The sequence below is a fragment of the Olea europaea genome, unplaced genomic scaffold, assembly GCF_002742605.1.
Source record: "Olea europaea var. sylvestris unplaced genomic scaffold, O_europaea_v1 scaffold4032, whole genome shotgun sequence".
Lineage (NCBI taxonomy): Eukaryota > Viridiplantae > Streptophyta > Magnoliopsida > Lamiales > Oleaceae > Olea > Olea europaea.
Genome location: NW_019259954.1, coordinates 7,628 through 27,477, shown reverse-complemented (window position 1 = coordinate 27,477; position 19,850 = coordinate 7,628). Strand labels below are relative to the sequence as shown.

The 19,850-nt window shown below is 36.4% G+C and overlaps 1 pseudogene; it reads left to right on the top strand.

The window, feature by feature from the left end:
- The first annotated feature begins 16,312 nt into the window (after nucleotides 1-16,312).
- LOC111387438 overlaps nucleotides 16,313-19,850 on the top strand; it is an 8,962-nt pseudogene continuing 5,424 nt past the window's right edge.

Here is a 19,850-nt window from a genome sequence, read left to right as displayed (position 1 = left end):
CTTGCAATGCTTCCAACCCTCTATTGAAGCCCCCCCAAAATGCTATAGAGAATCTTCCGCAGAGACGGAGTTAGGGGGGGCTGCTGGGCTGTAGCCCCCCCCACACTCAGGCCCAAGAACTTTTTTTTAAGGTATTTTTTATTTTGTTCTGTAAAAAATCAATTTTTATGGGTAAAAATTTTTTTTTGCGTAGGAGTTCGGTTTGAAATTTTGTAGTCCGATCTTAAATCCAATCCTGGATCCGTCCTTGAATTCTTCCGCTTTTCATCAGTTCCAAGTCTTGTTACTGTCCCTGAGTTGGTCATCTCTAGCCTATGTATATGTATTGGAAATTTTCCATAAAATTCCTCAGGTTCTCATCTAATTTTCTCTAGAGCAGGCTCCCTTGCTCTCCATGCTTTTTTATAACTTATTACTATCCTATAGCAGTCCATTATATCTCGTACGATATCTGCAAAATGCGTATATCATCCGCGATAGAGAACAATAAATCATCTACAAATTCGCTGGACATTCTTGGACTCGCAATGCTTGAGGTTTGAAATCGATCAAAGTATTATCAAGCTTTATGTCTTTTATAATAGCCTTTTAACTAGTTCTTGTAGGCGGTGAGGATGACAGTGACACCAACACCTACTAACTATGCCTCTATTTGAGTCATATTATTTTCATAAGAATACATTTTTAAATAGTATACTGATGGGAAATGTATGATTAAAAAATTAGGAAAATTTTTGAATTTGTGTGTAATATTACTTTATTGAAAAATGTGTGATTGTAGTGATGTCAAAACTTTATTGAAAAATATATTTTTTTGAAAGAATATAGGTCAAACAGGGCCTATATTTTCGCCTATGTTTGGCCCCATTTTTTCAAAAACTAATTTTTTTCTAACTCAATTCAACGACATGTTCTCCCATAAAATAATTTTAAACATAAATCGTAATATTTTTCTCATTTTTTAACCACACATTCTTTAGAAGAAATTACTATATCAAAATACATGTTTTTACATAAGTGGGGCTCAAACAAGGCATTCTTTCATCTCTTTATTTCTAAGTGTGAAGTTTTGGTTAGAGGGATTCTAGCGAGACATATGAAATCAGATTGAGCTTATATTTGTGACTCATCTTTAAAACTTCATTTTTTTTAACTCATTTTTAATTACATATTCTTCAAACAAAATAATTTTACACATAAATTTAAAAAAAAAATCTTACTTTTTAACTAAACACTTAAAAAATCAATATTACAAAATATATTCTTTCAAAAATTACACTCTAACAAACAGGTAGGGTGCGTCTGAATGCAACAATGGAAAGAAAATAAATTCTAGACAATTGAATTGCCTAAAACTTATTTGCATAAAATTTGTCAATTAAATGTGTTTGATTAATTTAATTTCCAACCTAAAAAAAAATATTATACTTGTCTATTTTTTATTGAAAGAAAATAAATTCTAGGCAATTGAATTGCCTAAAACTTATTTGCATAAAATTTGTCAATTAAATGTGTTTGATTAATTTAATTTCCAACCTAAAAAAAAATATTATACTTGTCTATTTTTTATTGACGGTTAGATAAAAGAGATGGTAGATGAGAGAGAGAATGAAAGAATGAATTCCTGAAAAATAAAATCATAATCTCTCTAAAGAAAATAATTTTCTTAATTTTGAGAAAAATATAGTCACGTGACCAAAAGTATAAAAATGTTTTACATGAAAAAATACGTCAGTCAAATCATAAAAAAGTGAAAATTTTGATGAAGAACATATATTTTTATGAAAAAATATTGACAAAAGCACACTATATCGCGTAAATAATTGCACTCAAATACTTTTCCACAACAAAACCAACGGTTTCCTTCCATTTTGGGTTTCCGAACATTCTGGAACACGAAATTGAATCAGAAATGCAGAGATCGACTGCTGCTATAAATACTTCCTTTTCAATCTCATTATTCCTCCCTTGAAACCCTAGTTCTCCAAAGAACACCAATCTCTCTTCTTCACGTGAAACATCTTGCCTAATCAAATACGAGCGGCAATGGTAGGAAAAGGAGAGAGGCCAGTGATTGGATTCATGTTGTTCTGCTAGACCTGTTTTGAGAATGTATATATCTTCTTTTATGTTTGTTTATTGTAAATCTGTAAGTAATTGAATACTGTTTAAGCTTTTTTTGTTAATGTAAGGATGAACATTGTCATATTGAAGTTATTGATGAATTCGTGAGCTAATGATGTAATTTTTCTATGTGTGGCTCAAAAAATTAGAGATCTAGTTTTGAGGAAGACAAGATATTTTAAAGTTTGTTGGACAATAGATAGTATGGATCCGTCTATCCTTTGAATAGATTATAGATTCATGTAAAATATAATCCCCACTGCTCATAAGTCATCATCTTGTTTTTAGATGTCATGCAGCTATGAATCTTAAATTCTTTATCTTTGAATATGTCGCATATAATTTTTGTATGGATATTTCACTGTCACTTGTTGCTTTATACTCTTTCCTATGGGACGATAATATTCTCTGAATATTTAAATTCTGAGTTTCTGTCTAAGTTGCTTTCACTGATTTACTGGCCAGTGAAATAATTCTTTTGCATCACTTTGTTGCTTAGAATATGCTTCTTATCAGGTACTAAAATTGAGTGATGCTTTTTGGTTCTCCAGTTCACTTAATATCAGTGTATTTTCTTTACATGCCGACGCATGCAATGATTCCATCAACAGTGAACCAATTGTCATTGTATACGATCCTGTTACGATCAAAATATTGATTGTGATTGTTGCTATGCACATTAGTTTGCGATTTGCCTCTTTACTGTTCAATTGATGATTCATTCCATTTTGATTTTTGGCAGATGCTAAGAGGTTGAAAGGTAGGAGATTCGGCAATGCCTTTGTGCAGAATGACATGAGTTGTGGCCTTTCAAAATCATTTCTTGACTGATAAACCAATGATTGTAGTCAACTACAAGTGTGAAGAGAAGCGATTTGCAGCTGAGGAAATCTCTTCCATGGTTTTAGTTAAGATGAAAGAAATTGCTGCGGCATTCCTTGGTTAAACTGTTAAGAATGCTATGGTCACTATCCCAGTGTCAAGCAACAAAGGATGCTGGTGTAATTTCTGGTCTGAACGTGATGTTGAAATTTTGGAGACTATAACTTAGGCTTCACAATTTTTCTATGGTATCAGACAATTTTTTTCCAAATTGTGGTAGCAATTGTTGACTAAAACAATGTGAATGGAGAAACTTTCAACCATGCAGCTGGAATTGTTTTGGAAGAAGATTTTGCCATGCATTTAATGCAAGGCAACTTTGTTGAAATTGATGGACATGCATTTAATGAGGATGGTGAGAATTTCTCTATAAATTGGAGGCCAAAGCAGGTGCAAAAATGTAGAGCAAAATCAAGTGTAAATTGTGTAGAGTGAAAATACGAGAGACAGTGAGCGAAACACAAAAAGTGAGAAGCAGTTAAGCTTTAGCTTGTGCAGAAATTAACAAGAGAAAATTGAGAGATTGTCTTTGCGTAGGCAAATAAAATACAGAGAGTGTATTTGTTGTATTCTTTGTATTCTCTTGTTGATATAGTAAAAAAATTGGTGTGAATTTGTGAACGTAGGCACGATTGCCGAATCACGTAAATTCTTGTGTCACTTACACTTATTATTTTGCTACATTTATTTCTTCTCAATTTAAATTATTTTGCGTCTCACTGATCCTGGTGCAATTAGTACCTGTCTAATTTCCTAACAACTGGTATCAGAGCTCCAGAATTTAAGTGGGAGAAATGGCAACAGATGAGAAGATATCCAAAATTGATAAGTTTGATGGTACAAACTTTGGATTTTGGAAGATGCAAATGGAGGACTATTTGTACCAAAAGGACCTGTATAAACCACTTCACGTAAAGCCGGAGGACATGACCGACGACGAGTGGGAATTACTTGACCGAAAGGCTCTTAGCACAATAAGGCTGACATTATCAAAGTCAGTCGCTTTCAATATAAAAAATGAGAAGACGGCGACATCTCTCGTGGCGGCCCTGTCTAGCATGTATCAACAACCATTTGCAGCAAACAAAGTTCATTTAATCAAAAAACTATTTACTATGAAAATGGCGGAAGGCGAAAGATTTGGAGAACATCTAAATGTGTTCAATGAAGTGACGGACCAGTTAAACACAGTCGAAATCACGTTCAGTGACAAGGTTCGAGCTTTGTTGATTCTCGAGCAGCTGCCTGAGAGTTGGAATGGCACAGTTACAGCAATTAGTAGCTCTACCAAAAAGTCCAAATTGAAATTTGAAGATGTCGTAAGTATGATCCTGATCGAGGAAATACGGAGACAGTCAAAAGGTGTTTCCACTTCTGAAGCCGCTTTGAACGTGGAGAGCAGAGGGAAAAGTTCGAACAGAGGTAAAGGGTATTACATGAGCAAGTCAAGGTTTGGTAGATCAAAATCCAGAAATCCAAAGAATTCCAACAAATCAAAAGTTGTTGAATGTTGGAATTGTGGTAAGATCGGACACTACAAAAATCAGTGTCAAGTTTCCAAGAAAAAAATGAAAACAAGACCGAGGCCAATGTTGTAGCAGAGGAATCAGATGATGCTTTGATATGCTCTTTGGAAAGCAAAGCAGAATACTGGGTAATAGATTCTGGAACATCTTTTCACGCTACATCAAACAAAGAACTCTTTACGAGTTATGAGCTAGGCAATCTTGGAAAAGTGTATCTTGGTGATGATCAACCTTGTGACGTAGTCGGCAAAGGCGAAGTACAGATCAAGCTTAATGGATCTGTATGGAAATTGAAGGATGTCAGACATATTCCAGACTTGAGGAAGAACTTGATATCTGTGGGTCAACTATCAAATGAGGGTTATTTCACAACCTTCAACGGTGATATTTGGAAGGTTTCCAGGGGTGCAATGACCATAACACGAGGCAAGAAAATTGGTACTCTTTACACCACAACGAGTGCCTGTGGAATAATTGCAGTTGCTGATTCGAATGAAGATCCGAATCTATGGCACCAGAGACTGGGGCATATGAGTCAGAAAGGACTCAAGTACATGCATGACAAAGGAAAACTACCAGAGATTCAATCTATTGATGCAAACCTATGCAAGAGTTGCATCTTTGGGAAGCAGAAGCGAGTGAGTTTCAACAAGTGTGGCAGAACTCTGAAGCAGGAAAAGCTAGAGTTAGTCCACACATATGTCTGGGGACCAGCTGCAATTCCATCTATTGGCAAAAAGTCTTATTTTGTGACTTTCATCAATGATCACTCCAGAAAAGTATGGGTCTACTTCTTGAGACACAAATCCGAAGTGTTCGAGATGTTCAAAAAATGGAAAGCTATGGTGGAGAATGAAACAGGTTTGCGAGTAAAGAAATTGAGATCAGATAATGGCGGAGAGTACGAACATACTGATTTCAATAAGTTTTGTTACCAGAATTGTATCAAACTGGAAAGGACGTTGCCAGGAACACCGCAACAAAATGGTGTGGCCGAACGAATGAACCGGACGTTGACAGAGAGAGCCAGAAGCATGCGGTTACATGCTGGCTTGCCTAAACAATTTTAGGCTGAAGCTATCAACACAGCAGCATACTTAATCAATCGCGGGCCATTAGTGCCTTTGGAGTACAGGATACTGGAGGAAGTATGGAGCGGAAAAGAAATAAAACTTTCTCATTTGAAAGTTTTTGGTTGTGCCGCATATGTACATATTAGTGATCAAGCTAGGGGTAAGCTTGACCCCAAATCACTAAAGTGTACATTCATTGGATATGGTGGAGATGAGTTCGGGTATCGCTTTTGGGATGATAAGAACAAAAAGGTCATCAGAAGTCGGGATGTCATATTCAATGAAAGGGTGATGTACAAGGACAGAGATACAATGCAGTTCAGTGACATACATGAAAATCCAACATATGTTGAGTTGGATGATACTCCAAGTAGTAGTATGTCAAAGCAGACAGATGAAAGTCCTCGGCCAGAGGAAGCTGTTGCGGAGACTTTACCTCCAACTCCTATTCCCAGAAGATCTTCCTGACCACATGTTCCAAACAGAAAGTACATAAATTATTTTTTACTTACTGATGTCGGTGAACCTGAATGCTATGATGAGGCATGTCAGGGAGAGGATGCAATTAAGTGGGAGCTTACAATGAAAGATGAGATAACGTCTCTTATCTCTAATCAAACATGGGAGCTAGTTGAGTTGCCTGCAGAAAAGAAAGCCCTACACAATAAATGGGTCTATCGAGTTAAAGAGAAACATGACGGATCAAAGCAATACAAGGCGAGATTGGTGGTCAAAGGCTTTCAACAGAAATAAGGAATTGACTACACAGAGATTTATTTTCCAGTAGTAAAGCTGACAACAATTCGATCAGTTTTGAGTATTGTTGCAGCAGAGGGGTTGCACTTAGAACAGTTAGATGTGAAAACTACCTTTCTCCATGGTGACCTAGAGGAGGAAATATATATGCAGCAACCAGAGGGTTTCTCAATCAAAGGAAAAGAGAAGCTCGTGTGCAAATTGAAGAAAAGCTTGTATGGCTTAAAACAAACTCCGAGACAGTGGTACAGGAAGTTTGATGGATTTATGCAGAAAAATGGCTACTACAAGTGCAATGCTGACCATTGTTGCTATTTTAAGAGGCTGGAGTCCAGCTACATAATTTTGCTACTTTATATTGACGACATGTTAGTAGCGGGACCAAACATGAACGAAATCTAGAAATTAAAGAAGTAACTGTCAACAAAATTAGAAATGAAAGACTTGAGTCCAGCTAAACAAATTCTAGGGATGAGAATTTGTAGGGACAAGCAAAAAGGCACTTTGCAGTTATCCCAAGCCAAGTACATTAGTCAAGTTTTGCAGAGGTTCAACATGAACAATGCAAAGACAGTTAGCACGCCATTGGCTAATCACTTTCGTCTATCAAACGACCAGTCTCCGAAAACAGAAGACGAAAGAAACTTCATGGCAAATATTCCATACGCCTCAGCCATTGGAAGTTTAATGTATGCCATGGTCTGTACAAGACCAGACATTGCTCATGCAGTGAGAGTTGTGAGCAGATTCATGACGAATCTAGGAAAACAGCATTGGGAAGCAGTGAAATGGATATTGAGATATTTATAGGGTACTGTTGATAAATGTTTGTGTTTTAAAAGAGGTGAGTTAGCACTACAAGGTTTTGTAGATGCAGATTTTGCTGGCGAGGTCGATCACAGGAAAAGCACCACCGGTTATGTATTCACAGTTGGTACTACTGCAGTGAGTTGGGTTTCGCAAAAACAGAATATTGTTGCTTTATCCGCTACAGAAGCAGAGTATGTGGCAGTAACCGAAGCTAGCAAAGAGATGATTTGGTTACAAGGTCTGTTGACATAATTGGGTCTCAAGCAGGAAAAGAATATTTTGCATAGTGACAGTCAGAGTGCTATACATCTGGCAAAGAATGCAGCATTTCATTCGAGAACGAAGCACATAGGTCTTCGTTATCACTTCATCAGATATCTCTTAAAAGATGGAGTATTAACATTGGAAAAGATCCGGGGCAGCAGAAACCCAACTGACATATTAACCAAGACGGTAACTACGAAAAAATTGGAGTTGTGTTCAACTTCAGTTGGCCTTCTAAAATGAAGACGAGGAAGGTGATCCACACCAATTTTACTAAAAAGGAACTGCTCGCAGGATGTCTCAATGTGAAGCCACATTAGTCTCCAAGTGGGAGATTGTTGAAATTTTGGAGCCTATAACTTAGGCTTCACAATTTTTCTATGGCGTCGGACAATTTTTTTCCAAATTGTGGTAGCAATTGTTGACTAAAACAATGTGAATGGAGAAACTTTCAACCATGCAGCCGGAATTGTTTTGGAAGAAGATTTTGCCATGCATTTAATGCAAAGCAACTTTGTTGAAATTGATGGACATGCATTTAATGAGGATGGTGAGAATTTCTCTATAAATTGGAGGCCAAAGCAGGTGCAAAAATGTAGAGCAAAATCAAGTGCAAATTGTGTAGAGTGAAAACACGAGAGACAGTGAGCGAAGCACAAAAAGTGAGAAGCAATTAGGCTTTAGTTTGTGCAAAAATTAACAAGAGAAAATTGAGAGATTGCTTTTGCCTAGGCAAATAAAATACAGATAGTGTATTTTTTGTATTCCTTGTATTATCTTGTTGATATAGTAAAAAAAATTGGTGTGAGTTTGTGGACGTAGGCACGATTGTCGAACCACGTAAATTCTTGTGTCGCTTGCACTTATTATTTTGCTACATTTATTTCTTCTCAATTTAAATTATTTTGCGTTTCACTGATCCTGGCGCAATTAGTAGCGGTCTAATTTCCTAACACGTGATGTGTATCATCAATGAACCAACAGCTGCTAGAGGGGCGGAGCTAGAAAGATATATTAGGGTGGGCTGAATTTTTATTTATTTTTCAATAAATTCATACCATAAAAAATGTTTTATGTCACACGAGATTTAGTTTAAAATGTTAAACTCATGATGCTTGTGACAAAGTGCATCGGAATATATTTTTGGACACTCATAACAAAGTTCTAACAAATATATTTTTAACTAATAAAATTAAATGTAGAGCATATTACTTATTCTGATAATAACATCAATTTCATTGTTGAAATAAATAAATTTTTAACTCATAAGTATAAATAAGTAATATATGAAAAAATACTTTAGAACAAATATAATTACTTTTAAGCTTAATCAAACGTGTGGCATCTCATATTGTTAAAATAAGTCATTTATCTTTACTCTAATCAATAAAAGGTATTTGTTATATAATAAACTAATTCAATTATAAGTAAACTCTTTGAACTTTGTTAAATATGTATGAAATAAAATATTTAATTTGATAACAAGTTATTTGTATATTATGAATGTGAATAAAATAAATATGTAATTGTAGGATTGGGAACGAAGATGGTTAGACAAAACTTCATTTTTGGGCTTGGCTAAATCTCTTATTCTTTTTTATTTCATCATAACTTTGGGCTAAATTTTCCATTTTTAAGAAGCCAAACCTTTGAGGTGCTGGTGACGCTCACCCTGGAGGTGAAGACTTTGACAACAGAATGATGAATCATTTTTTTAAAGAGAAAGAACAAGAAAGACATCACTGGTAACCCCAGGGCTCCCTGGAGATTTGAGGACAGCTTGTGAGAGAGCAGAGAGAACTCTCTCATCCACAGATTGGTAACTAAAGTATTTTTTGACCTATTTAATCACTAAAAGTAATTGATATTACATAATTGGTCACTCTTTTAGCAGCGTGCACCCTAAATTCGATGTTGATCCATCAACGCTTGATATCAACTAATAATTTTTATGTTCATGTCATGAAATTACAAATCTTCAAAGTACAAGATTCTCAAGAATAAGAATTCTGAAATAGTTCCTCTTATACCTCAACTCCTTTTCATCCATAATGAACAATAAAAAAGTCTCAATACTCATATATATATATATATATATATATATATATATAGAGAGAGAGAGAGAGAGAGTTCTAACTGGAAGGACAACTAATGTACCACCATAGCATCCCTTCAAGAAAGTATCGACGACTACTATAACAGACTTGCAATGCTTCCAACCCTCTATTGAAGCCCCCCCAAAATGCTATAGAGAATCTTCCGCAGAGACGGAGTTAGGGGGGGCTGTTGGGCTGTAGCTCCCCCCACACTCAGGCCCAATAACTTTTTTTTAAGGTATTTTTTATTTTGTTTTGTAAAAAATCAATTTTTTATGGGTAAAAAAATTTTTTTTGCGTAGTAGTTCGGTTTGAAATTTTGTAGCCCGATCTTGAATCCAATCCTGGATCCGTCCTTGAATTCTTCCGCTTTTCATCAGTTCCAAGTCTTGTTACTGTCCCTAAGTTGGTCATCTCAAGCCTATGTATATGTATTGGAAATTTTCCATAAAATTCCTCAGGTTCTCATCTAATTTTCTCTAGAGCAGGCTCCCTTGCTCTCCATGCTTTTTTATAACTTATTACTATCCCATAGCAGTCCATTATATCTCTACGATATCTGCAAAATGCGTATATCATCCGCGACAGAGAACAATAAATCATCTACAAATTTGCTGGACATTCTTGGACTCGCAATGCTTGAGGTTTGAAATCGATCAAAGTATTATCAAGCTTTATGTCTTTTATAACAGCCTTTTAACTAGTTCTTGTAGGCGGTGAGGATGACAGTGACACCAACACCTACTAACTATGCCCCTATTTGAGTCATATTATTTTCATAAGAATACATTTTTAAATAATATACTGATGGGAAATGTATGATTAAAAAATTAGGAAAATTTTTGAATTTGGGTGTAATATTACTTTTATTGAAAAATGTGTGATTGTAGTGATGTCAAAACTTTATTTAAAAATATATTTTTTTGAAAGAATATAGGTCAAACAGGGCCTATATTTTCGCCTATGTTTGGCCCCATTTTTTCAAAAGCTAATTTTTTTCTAACTCAATTCAACCACATGTTCTTCCATAAAATAATTTTAAACATAAATCGTAATATTTTTCTCATTTTTTAACCACACATTCTTTAGAAGAAATTACTATATCAAAATACATGTTTTTACATAAGTGGGGCTCAAACAAGGCATTCTTTCATCTCTTTATTTCTAAGTGTGAAGTTTTGGTTAGAGGGATTCTAGCGAGACATATGAAATAAGATTGAGCTTATATTTGTGACTCATCTTTAAAACTTCATTTTTTTTAACTCATTTTTAATTACATATTCTTCAAACAAAATAATTTTACACATAAATTTTAAAAAAAAAAATCTTACTTTTTAACTAAACACTTAAAAAATCAATATTACAAAATATATTCTTTCAAAAATTACACTCTAACAAATAGGTAGGGTGCGTCTGAATGCAACAATGGAAAGAAAATAAATTCTAGGCAATTGAATTGCCTAAAACTTATTTGCATAAAATTTGTCAATTAAATGTATTTGATTAATTTAATTTCCAACCTAAAAAAAAATATTATACTTGTCTATTTTTATTGACGGTTAAATAAAAGAGATGGTAGATGAGAGAGAGAATGAAAGAATGAATTCCTGAAAAATAAAATCATAATCTCTCTAAAGAAAATAATTTTCTTAATTTTGAGAAAAATATAGTCACGTGACCAAAAGTAGAAAAATGTTTTACATGAAAAAATACGTCAGTCGAACCATAAAAAGTGAAAATTTTGATGAAGAACATATTTTTTTATGAAAAAATATTGACAAAAGCACACTATATCGCGTAAATAATTGCACCCTCAAATACTTTTCCACAACAAAACCAACGGTTTCCTTCCATTTTGGGTTTCCGAACATTCTGGAACACGAAATTGAATCAGAAATGCAGAGAATCGGCTGCCGCTATAAATACTTCCTTTTCAATCTCATTATTCCTCCCTTGAGACCCTAGTTCTCCAAAGAACACCAATCTCTCTTCTTCACGTGAAACATCTTGCCTAATCAAATACGAGCGGCAATGGTAGGAAAAGGAGAGAGGCCAGTGATTGGATTCGTGTTGTTCTGCTAGACCTGTTTTGAGAATGTATATATCTTCTTTTATGTTTGTTTATTGTAAATCTGTAAGTAATTGAATACTGTTTAAGCTTTTTTTGTTAATGTAAGGATGAACATTGTCGTATTGAAGTTATTGATGAATTCGTGAGCTAATGATGTAATTTTTCTATGTGTGGCTCAAAAAATTAGAGATCTAGTTTTGAGGAAGACAAGATATTTTAAAGTTTGTTGGACAATAGATAGTATGGATCCGTCTATCCTTTGAATATATTATAGATTCATGTAAAATATAATCCCCACTGCTCATAAGTCATCATCTTGTTTTTAGATTTCATGCAGCTATGAATCTTAAATTCTTTATCTTTGAATATGTCGCATATAATTTTTGTATGGATATTTCACTGTCACTTGTTGCTTTATACTCTTTCCTATGGGACGATAATATTCTCTGAATATTTAAATTCTGAGTTTCTGTCTAAGTTGCTTTCACTGATTTACTGGCCAGTGAAATAATTCTTTTGCATCACTTTGTTGCTTAGAATATGCTTCTTATCAGGTACTAAAATTGAGTGATGCTTTTTGGTTCTCCAGTTCACTTAATATCAGTGTATTTTCTTTACATGCCGACGCATGCAATGATTCCATCAACAGTGAACCAATTGTCATTGTATACGATCCTGTTACGATCAAAATATTGATTGTGATTGTTGCTATGCACATTAGTTTGCGATTTGCCTCTTTACTGTTCAATTGATGATTCATTCCATTTTGATTTTTGGCAGATGCTAAGAGGTTGAAAGGTAGGAGATTCGGCAATGCCTTTGTGCAGAATGACATTGAGTTGTGGCCTTTCAAAATCATTTCTTGACTGATAAACCAATGATTGTAGTCAACTACAAGTGTGAAGAGAAGCGATTTACAGCTGAGGAAATCTCTTCCACGGTTTTAGTTAAGATGAAAGAAATTGCTGCGGCATTCCTTGGTTAAACTGTTAAGAATGCTATGGTCACTATCCCAGTGTCAAGCAACAAAGGATGCTGGTGTAATTTCTGGTCTGAACGTGATGTTGAAATTTTGGAGACTATAACTTAGGCTTCACAATTTTTCTATGGTATCAGACAATTTTTTTCCAAATTGTGGTAGCAATTGTTGACTAAAACAATGTGAATGGAGAAACTTTCAACCATGCAGCTGGAATTGTTTTGGAAGAAGATTTTGCCATGCATTTAATGCAAGGCAACTTTGTTGAAATTGATGGACATGCATTTAATGAGGATGGTGAGAATTTCTCTATAAATTGGAGGCCAAAGCAGGTGCAAAAATGTAGAGCAAAATCAAGTGTAAATTGTGTAGAGTGAAAATACGAGAGACAGTGAGCGAAGCACAAAAAGTGAGAAGCAGTTAAGCTTTAGTTTGTGCAGAAATTAACAAGAGAAAATTGAGAGATTGTCTTTGCGTAGGCAAATAAAATACAGAGAGTGTATTTGTTGTATTCCTTGTATTCTCTTGTTGATATAGTAAAAAAATTGGTGTGAATTTGTGAACGTAGGCAAGATTGCCGAATCACGTAAATTCTTGCGTCACTTACACTTATTATTTTGCTACATTTATTTCTTCTCAATTTAAATTATTTTGCGTCTCACTGATCGTGGCGCAATTAGTAGCGGTCTAATTTCCTAACAATTGGTATCAGAGCTCCAGAATTTAAGTGGGAGAAATGGCAACAGATGAGAAGATATCCAAAATTGATAAGTTTGATGGTACAAACTTTGGATTTTGGAAGATGCAAATGGAGGACTATTTGTACCAAAAGGACCTGTATAAACCACTTCACGTAAAGCCGGAGGACATGACCGACGACGAGTGGGAATTACTTGACCGAAAGGCTCTTAGCACAATAAGGCTGACATTATCAAAGTCAGTCGCTTTCAATATAAAAAATGAGAAGACGGCGACATCTCTCGTGGCGGCCCTGTCTAGCATGTATCAACAACCATTTGCAGCAAACAAAGTTCATTTAATCAAAAAACTATTTACTATGAAAATGGCGGAAGGCGAAAGATTTGGAGAACATCTAAATGTGTTCAATGAAGTGACGGACCAGTTAAACACAGTCGAAATCACGTTCAGTGACAAGGTTCGAGCTTTGTTGATTCTCGAGCAGCTGCCTGAGAGTTGGAATGGCACAGTTACAGCAATTAGTAGCTCTGCCAAAAAGTCCAAATTGAGATTTGAAGATGTCGTGAGTATGATCCTGATCGAGGAAATACAGAGACAGACAGAAGGTGTTTCCACTTTTGAAGCCGCTTTGAACGTGGAGAGCAGAGGGAAAAGTTCGAACAGAGGTAAAGGGCATTACATGAGCAAGTCAAGGTTTGGTAGATCAAAATCCAGAAATCCAAAGAATTCCAACAAATCAAAAGTTGTTGAATGTTGGAATTGTGGTAAGATCGGACACTACAAAAATCAGTGTCAAGTTTCCAAGAAAAAAATGAAAACAAGACCGAGGCCAATGTTGTAGCAGAGGAATCAGATGATGCTTTGATATGCTCTTTGGAAAGCAAAGCAGAATACTGGGTAATAGATTCTGGAACATCTTTTCACGCTACATCAAACAAAGAACTCTTTACGAGTTATGAGCTAGGCAATCTTGGAAAAGTGTATCTTGGTGATGATCAACCTTGTGACGTAGTCGGCAAAGGCGAAGTACAGATCAAGCTTAATGGATCTGTATGAAAATTGAAGGATGTCAGACATATTCCAGACTTGAGGAAGAACTTGATATCTGTGGGCCAACTATCAAATGAGGGTTATTTCACAACCTTCAACGGTGATATTTGGAAGGTTTCCAGGGGTGCAATGACCATAACACGAGGCAAGAAAATTGGTACTCTTTACACCACAACGAGTGCCTGCGGAATAATTGCAGTTGCTGATTCGAATGAGGATCCGAATCTATGGCACCAGAGACTGGGGCATATGAGTCAGAAAGGACTCAAGTACATGCATGACAAAGGAAAACTACCAGAGATTCAATCTATTGATGCAGACCTATGTAAGAGTTGCATCTTCGGGAAGCAGAAGCGAGTGAGTTTCAACAAGTGTGGCAGAACTCCGAAGCAGGAAAAGCTAGAGTTAGTCCACACATATGTCTGGGGACCAGCTGCAATTCCATCTATTGGCAAAAAGTCTTATTTTGTGACTTTCATCAATGATCACTCCAGAAAAGTATGGGTCTACTTCTTGAGACACAAATCCGAAGTGTTCGAGATGTTCAAAAAATGGAAAGCTATGGTGGAGAATGAAACAGGTTTGTGAGTAAAGAAATTGAGATCAGATAATGGCGGAGAGTACGAACATACTGATTTCAATAAGTTTTGTTACCAGAATTGTATCAAACTGGAAAGGACGTTGCCAGGAACACCGCAACAAATGGTGTGGCCGAACGAATGAACCGGACGTTGACAAAGAGAGCCAGAAGCATGCGGTTACATGCTGGCTTGCCTAAACAATTTTGGGCTGAAGCTAACAACACAGCAGCATACTTAATCAATCGCGGGCCATTAGTGCCTTTGGAGTACAGGATACTGGAGGAAGTATGGAGCGGAAAAGAAATAAAACTTTCTCATTTGAAAGTTTTTGGTTGTGCCGCATATGTACATATTAGTGATCAAGCTAGGGGTAAGCTTGACCCCAAATCACTAAAGTGTACATTCATTGGATATGGTGGAGATGAGTTCGGGTATCACTTTTGGGATGATAAGAACAAAAAGGTCATCAGAAGTCGGGATGTCATATTCAATGAAAGGGTGATGTACAAGGACAGAGATACAATGCAGTTCAATGACATACATGAAAATCCAACATATGTTGAGTTGGATGATACTCCAAGTAGTAGTATGTCAAAGCAGACAGATGAAAGTCCTCAGCCAGAGGAAGCTGTTGCGGAGACTTTACCTCCAACTCCTATTTCCAGAAGATCTTCCTGACCACATGTTCCAAACAGAAAGTACATAAATTATTTTTTACTTACTGATGTCGGCGAACCTGAATGCTATGATGAGGCATGTCAGGGAGAGGATGCAATTAAGTGGGAGCTTGCAATGAAAGATGAGATAACGTCTCTTATCTCTAATCAAACATGGGAGCTAGTTGAGTTGCCTGCAGAAAAGAAAGCCCTACACAATAAATGGGTCTATCGAGTTAAAGAGAAACATGACGGATCAAAGCAATACAAGGCGAGATTGGTGGTCAAAGGCTTTCAACAGAAATTAGGAATTGACTACACAAAGATTTATTCTACAGTAGTAAAGCTGACAACAATTCGATCAGTTTTGAGTATTGTTGTAGCAGAGGGGTTGCACTTAGAACAGTTAGATGTGAAAACTACCTTTCTCCATGGTGACCTAGAAGAGGAAATATATATACAGCAACCAGAGGGTTTCTCAATCAAAGGAAAAGAAAAGCTCGTGTGCAAATTGAAGAAAAGCTTGTATGGCTTCAAACAAACTCCGAGACAGTGGTACAGGAAGTTTGACGGATTTATGCAGAAAAATGGCTACTACAAGTGCAATGCTGACCATTGTCGCTATTTTAAGAGGCTGGAGTCCAGCTACATTATTTTGCTACTTTATATTGACGACATGTTAGTAGCGGGACCAAACATGAACGAAATCTAGAAATTAAAGAAGTAACTGTCAAAAAAATTAGAAATGAAAGACTTGAGTCCAGCTAAACAAATTCTAGGGATGAGAATTTGTAGGGACAAGCAAAAAGGCACTTTGCAGTTATCCCAAGCCAAGTACATTAGTCAAGTTTTGCAGAGGTTCAGCATGAACAATGCAAAGACAGTTAGCACGCCATTGGCTAATCACTTTCGTCTATCAAACGACCAGTCTCCGAAAACAGAAGACGAAAGAAACTTCATGGCAAATATTCCATACGCCTCAGCCATTGGAAGTTTAATGTATGCCATGGTCTGTACAAGACCAGACATTGCTCATGCAGTGGGAGTTGTGAGCAGATTCATGACGAATCTAGGAAAACAGCATTGGGAAGCAGTGAAATGGATACTGAGATATTTATAGGGTACTGTTGATAAATGTTTGTATTTTAAAAGAGGTGAGTTAGCACTACAAGGTTTTGTAGATGCAGATTTTGCTGGCGAGGTCGATCACAGGAAAAGCACCACCGGTTATGTATTCACAGTTGGTACTACTGCAGTGAGTTGGGTTTCGCAAAAATAGAATATTGTTGCTTTATCCACTACAGAAGCAGAGTTTGTGGCAGTAACCGAAGCTAGCAAAGAGATTATTTGGTTACAAGGTCTGTTGACATAATTGGGTCTCAAGCGGGAAAAGAATATTTTGCATAGTGACAATCAGAGTGCTATACATCTGGCAAAGAATGCAGCATTTCATTCGAGAACGAAGCACATAGGTCTTCGTTATCACTTCATCAGATATCTCTTAAAAGATGGAGTATTAACATTGGAAAAGATCCGGGGCAGCAGAAACCCAACTGACATATTAACCAAGACGGTAACTATGAAAAAATTGGAGTTGTGTTCAACTTCAGTTGGCCTTCTAAAATGAAGACGAGGAAGGTGATTCACACCAATTTTACTAAAAAGGAACTGCTCGCAGGATGTCTCAATGTGAAGCCACATTAGTCTCCAAGTGGGAGATTGTTGAAATTTTGGAGCCTATAACTTAGGCTTCACAATTTTTCTATGGCGTCAGACAATTTTTTTCCAAATTGTGGTAGCAATTGTTGACTAAAACAATGTGAATGGAGAAACTTTCAACCATGCAGCCGGAATTATTTTGGAAGAAGATTTTGCCATGCATTTAATGCAAAGCAACTTTGTTGAAATTGATGGACATGCATTAATGAGGATGGTGAGAATTTCTCTATAAATTGGAGACCAAAGCAGGTGCAAAAATGTAGAGCAAAATCAAGTGCAAATTGTGTAGAGTGAAAACACAAGAGACAGTGAGCGAAGCACAAAAAGTGAGAAGCAGTTAGGCTTTAGTTTGTGCAAAAATTAACAAGAAAAAATTGAGAGATTGCCTTTGCCTAGGCAAATAAAATACAGAGAGTGTATTTTTTGTATTCCTTGTATTATCTTGTTGATATAGTAAAAAAAATTGGTGTGAGTTTGTGGACGTAGGCACGATTGTCGAACCACGTAAATTCTTGTGTCGCTTGCAGTTATTATTTTGCTACATTTATTTCTTCTCAATTTAAATTATTTTGCGTTTCACTGATCCTGGCGCAATTAGTAGCGGTCTAATTTCCTAACACGTGATGTGTATCATCAATGAACCAATAGCTACTAGAGGGGCGGAGCTAGAAAGATATATTAGGGTGGGCTGAATTTTTATTTATTTTTCAATAAATTCATACCATAAAAGATGTTTTATGTCACACGAAATTTAGTTTAAAATGAACTCATGATGCTTGTGACAAAGTGCATCGGAATATATTTTTGGACACTCATAACAAAGTTCTAACAAATATATTTTTAACTAATAAAATTAAATGTAGAGCATATTACTTATTCTGATAATAACATCAATTTCATTGTTGAAATAAATAAATTTTTAACTCATAAGTATAAATAAGTAATCTATGAAAAAATACTTTAGAACAAATATAATTACTTTTAAGCTTAATCAAACGTGTGGCATCTCATATTGTTAAAATAAGTCATTTATCTTTACTCTAATCAATAAAAGGTATTTGTTATATAATAAACTAATTCAATTATAAGTAAACTCTTTGAACTTTGTTAAATATGTATGAAATAAAATATTTAATTTGATAACAAGTTATTTGTATATTATGAATGTGAATAAAATAAATATGTAATTGTAGGATTGGGAACGAAGATGGTTAGACAAAACTTCATTTTTGGGCTTGGCTAAATCTCTTATTCTTTTTTATTTCATCATAACTTTGGGCTAAATTTTCCATTTTTAAGAAGCCAAACCTTTGAGGTGCTGGTGACGCTCACCCTGGAGGTGAAGACTTTGACAACAGAATGATGAATCATTTTTTTAAAGAGAAAGAACAAGAAAGACATCACTGGTAACCCCAGGGCTCCCTGGAGATTTGAGGACAGCTTGTGAGAGAGCAGAGAGAACTCTCTCATCCACAGCCCAAACCACCATTGAGATAGACTCACTCTACGAGGGTATTGATTTCAATTCCACCATCACTTGTGCCAGATTTGAGGAACTCAACATGGACAAGTTCCGGAAGTGTATGGAACCAGTAGAGAAGTGTTAGCGTGATGCTAAGATTTACAAAAGTACAGTTCATGACGTTGTCCTTGTCAGTGGTTCCACTAGGATTCCCAAGGTCCAGCAATTGTTGCAGGACTTCTTCAGTGGGAAGGAACTATGCAAGCACATCAACCCTGACGAGGCTGTTGCTTGTAGTGCTGCTGTCCAGGCTGCCACTTTGAGTGGCGAGGGAAATGAGAAGGTGCAGGAACTTCTGCTATTGGATGTCACTCCCTTGGTATGGAAACTGCTAGTGGTGTCATGACTGTGCTGATTTCCAGGAACACCACCATTCCAACCAAGAAGGAGCGGGTGTTCTCTACCTGCTCGGACAACTAGCCTGGTGTCCTGATACAGGTCTATGAAGGAGAGGGAACAAGCTTGGTAAATCTGAGTTCTCTGGCATTCCTGAATCCTACTGCTCCTCGTACAAGTGTCGGACACGTGGTGCATCATAGTTCCTCCTGCTCCTAGGGGGGTTCCTCAGACTACTGTGTGCTTTGACATCGATGCCAATGGTATCTTGAATGTTCCTGCTGAGGATAAGACCACAGGGCAGAAGAACAAGATTACTATTACTAATGATGAGGGTAGACTTTCCAAGGAAGAGATCGAGAAGTTGGTTCGGGAAGCAGAAAAATACGAGACTGAGGACGAGGAACACGAGAAGAAAGTCGAGGCAAAGAATGCCTTGAAGAACCATGCATACAACATGAGGGCATAAAACATGAGGAACACTATTAATTATGAGAAGATTGCCTCCAGCTCTGCGGGTGACAAGAAGAAGATTGAGGATGCTATTGAGTAAGCCATCCAATGGCTTGAAAGCAACCAGTTTGCCTAGTCGGATGAGGTTGAGGCCAAGATGAAGGAATTGAAGAGCATCTGCAATCCCAACATTGCAAAGATGATGGTCCTGCTCACGCGGAGCTGGTTGCAAGATCGAGGAGGTCGATTAAGC